The sequence below is a fragment of the Pteropus vampyrus genome, unplaced genomic scaffold, assembly GCF_000151845.1.
Source record: "Pteropus vampyrus isolate Shadow unplaced genomic scaffold, Pvam_2.0 Scaffold217, whole genome shotgun sequence".
Lineage (NCBI taxonomy): Eukaryota > Metazoa > Chordata > Mammalia > Chiroptera > Pteropodidae > Pteropus > Pteropus vampyrus.
The window spans coordinates 2,143,057-2,147,224 of record NW_011888998.1 but is presented as its reverse complement, the minus strand read 5'-3'; positions in this window follow the sequence as shown (position 1 = coordinate 2,147,224).

Sequence of the window (4,168 nt, the reverse complement as noted above, 5' to 3'; positions counted from 1 at the left end):
CAAAAGCCTGCTCCTCGTGCAGATGCAGTCTGAGTCCAGGCAGCCTCAAGGTTGTGCAGACTTCCCACCCTCTAAGCATCCATGTTAATTTGTTAGGGCTGCCCTACCAAAGTACCACAGACCGGGAGGCTTAAACAGCAGAAATTTATTATCTCACAGTTCTGGAGACTGGAAGTCCATGATCAAGGTGTTGACAGGGTTGGTTTCTCTCAATGCCGTGAGGAAAGGATTTGTCCCAGGTCCCTCTGCTTGACTTGTAGATAGCCATCTTTTCCCTCTGTCTTCCCTTTGTCGTGTCTCTGGGCAAATTTCTTCTTATAAGGACACCAGTCACATTGGACTAGGGCTCACCCTAATAACCCCATTTAAACTCATTTACCTCTGTAAAGACCCTGTCTCCAGATACAGTCACATTCTGAGGTCCTGGGGGTTAGAATATGAATTTGGGGAAGGGGGTGGACACAATTCAGCCCATAACAGCATCCTTGCAAGGAACCCCTGGGAGGAGACCCTCTAGGCAGAGAGATGAAGACAGAGAGCAAGACCTTTGACCTCTTGCCTGGTTTTGGGTCTCTGATGAAATTAACTTTTTTTCCTCCTTGATTTCAGTTTCTGATTAATATTTTTCATTTTACTTAGACCCATAGGGCAGAAAGGCTGAGCTCTAGACGGATAAGGCTCTGGAGTCCCTAACCCATTTTCTGTCCTGATGTTACGGTTTTGGGGAGCAAGAAACATCCCTGCAGCCAGTGTCCTATGGCTAATGGAGAGGCCCACCCATGAAGTTAGGCTGGTATGCTTAGCTTCTCAGGCCACAAAAACATTTGTTCTGGCTGGAAACATTTGTGAGATCATAGGTGCCTTCTAATTACCCAGCTTAGCATATACTTCATCGTCTTCTGCCTTTTTCTAGCAGGGAAGCCCAGGAAAGCTGGCCACCAGAACACCTCACTCATAGGACTGAATTTTCTGTACTTGGTTTCTTTCTTGCTCCAAAGATGGAGCTCAGAGCTGTGTGTGGTACAGAAAAGCCTGAGAAGTCTTCCTCCCCTCTTCCTGGAGAAAGAAGCACAGAACCGCAGAAGAAGCAAGCCAGAGATCGCCTAGCTCAGTCTCCTTGTTAATAGTTGAGGAAATAGAAATCTAGGAAGGAAAGACTTCCCCCCAAAAGTAAGTGTTCTCATCCCTGCCCCATTCCCCCAACTCTGTGCCCCTACCCCCCGCCCCCCGTCCACTCCCAACATACACGAAGTAGACAGACAGAGCCCAGGCCCCAAGTTGTCTTCTGACAGGGCTGACTTGAGACTGTGCAATTGAAGAGGCCCCTGTGCTCAGAAGGGCTCTGAGCTTGATTTAATGCTCTGCTATCCCCATCTTGAATTCCTAAAAATTTTGGAATGAAAGATGCTACATGTCATTTTGCAGTGGGCCTTGCAAGTATTGTGGTGGCGACCCTACCTCCGACTCCACTTCCCGCTGTGCTGTGATGAAGAAGCAGCCACAGCCACTCAAGCTCCTTTTGACCATGAGCGTCCAGAGCAGACACTCTGGGCACAGTTTTAGCACTAGAGGAGTCCTTCAGAACAGGAAGAGGCGAGGATGCCGCAGGTCCCAAGGCTTTCTCTTGGTCTTTAATTCCCTAGCAGGTTTTTACCTAGAGGCAGCCACCTCACATCTCCAGCCTGCAGACTTGGCCTGTCCCAGCCCTGTTCCCTTCAAGATCCCCAGTTTCCCAGCAGAAACCCAAGGGGGTGGTAAAGGGGAAAGATGAAAGGAAAGTGAAAGTATCAGCCTCTCTGGATGGCCCCTTCTCCTCCTCCTCCTCCTCCTCCCCCTCCCCCCTCCCCCCGTTGCCATGGAGACCAGAACAAAGCATCTCTTTCCCCTCTTTTCTGGATTGTTAATTGTCTTTACTTCATGGTGCCTTTGTTAATTGTTGCCAGTCCCTCCCATGATGAGGATCTAGGCTTCCTCAAGACCAGAAAAAAGGTTAAAAAAAAAAGTTAGGTGGTGGGGGTGGGGCACCATAAGCAGTTAGGGAGTGGAGGTGAAGGACTGAAGAGGCAACATCAAGATTTTTTCAATTGTCCAGGCTTCTGGGAAGAGAACACATCTTTACTCCTTTAGCTCCCTCCCCCAATCAGCTGCCTTTTCAGGTGGGGCCCAATTGCCCCCCAATGTGGGAAGAGACAGGAGAGAATGGAAAGAGAAAAGAAAACAACCACCATATGTGTATATATGTGTGTGTGGCTGTACATGTGTGTCTGCACTGAACCCATGTGAAGCTGACCAGTGAGATATGTAGCTTGATCTTTACCCCTAGTGTTTGAGACTATTAATAATTAAATTTACAGAGAGAATGCTATGGAGGTGAGACTGACTAGTCCAGTCCTTCCCCTCTCTCTCAATTCCCCGCGGTAGCTAAACATGTGAAGAATGGAGTGGAGGTTTTGGAAGAGAGAGAGAGAGAGAGAGAGAGAGTGTGTGTGTGTGTGTGTGTGTGTGTGTGTGTACTTGCAAGTGTATTGGAGGGTGGTGGTATGAGTTGAGTCCTCTCCTTTGGAGAGAGTCCTCAGTTGGGGGACAGGAGGCAGAATGACGTATAAGGAGCAGAGAGCCATTTCTACTTCTAGGGTCTAGGCTGTTGAACACTTAAGTGCTAGTTTATATGGTTCAGATTCTAAGGACCAGAATACTCCATAAGAAGTGCAGATGGTATAGCAGAAAAAGCATGGATTCGAGGGTCACTAAACTGGATTCCAATGTCAGCTCTTGCCCCTTCACCTCGTGGCACTAGAAACTTTCCTTCCACCCTCTGAGTGTCAATTTTCTCATCTGTGAAATGCAACTGTCCCCATCTACATAGAGCTGTCAAGTTAAAGGAGATCATGTGTGACTTAGAGCTGTCAAGTTAAAGAAGATCATGCGTGTAAAGTGCAAGCCTTGGCTAAGACGCCGCCTCTTTCTGTGTACAAAGAGAGAAGCTACAGGAGATGTTTCTGGAAGGCTGATTCCTTCCAGATCTGATAGTCTCAGACTCTTACAAGCAAATGAAACATTCTGTGAATCAATCTATGACCTTCTTGATTAGCTCCCATATCCAAGTGTGACTCTGGAAAAACTCAAGTAGAACTGAGTAGAGGCCTCCCCCCCCCCTCAGGCGACGACCTAAAGGGAATGCCTGACTCTGAAAAGTTGCTGTGGGCGGCACCATGGTGCAAGACCCATCTGAGCTGAGCGCTTCTAATGCCCACGTCTGGCTACAGGTATCTAGGAAAGTAATTCTTCAGTCAGTAGGATGAAGAGTTGATACCCAGACGAGCTCCACTAGGCTGGGTCTAACTTGGCTTGACCTGACTGACCTACAAGCACCCTCCTCTCGGAGGCGTCACAGAGAAAATGGTCCGTGGGTAGGTGCAGGCGGTCTGGGTGTGGGGAGGAGCAGTAAGGGCTTTGGACAAAGCAGCAAGACAGAGATTTCAGTGAGGATCTGTGCTTCTCCAAACTCCTCAGCTCATTGTTTTTCTCAGAGCTTTCTCTCCCTCACCCTGCTCCTGGAACACTGAGGAAAGCAATTCACACCATTCTGTGAATTTTAATCCTTTGATTACTTCTCTTGAGGACATTTGCATTTAACTTTGTCTCTACCCTCACAGGTTAAAGGGAGTGTGGGGAACCCCAGCACCTTGGGCACCACAGTCCCCACCAGTGTCTCAGGATCAGGCTTGATAGCCACAGGAAGTGGATTGGAGACGCACTGAAGCCAATCAAAGTCTTCGGCAAATATTTTTTGAACATCTACAGCAGGTCCTCAAATAATGTTGTTTTGTTATAATGTTGATGAGATGCCCTAGGAAGTTAACTCTTGTTTATATCAATTACCCTATGGTAAAATTGGTTTCTATAACTAATTTTGCTTAAAGTTGCAGAATCTAATGACGTCATTAAGTGAGGACTTAACTGTGCTCTGAGCTCTGCAAATTAAATGGAAAATAGAGTAGACAAAGTTCTTCCCTCATAGAGACTACAGTCAAAATGGGGAGATAGAAAAAGCACAAGAAAACAGAAAAAATAAGTACCAACTGTGGTATGAAGTGCTATGAAGGAAGCAGGGGCTAAGGATAAAGGGTAGAGGATGATTTTAGATGGGGAAGAGGAAAGATGAAGA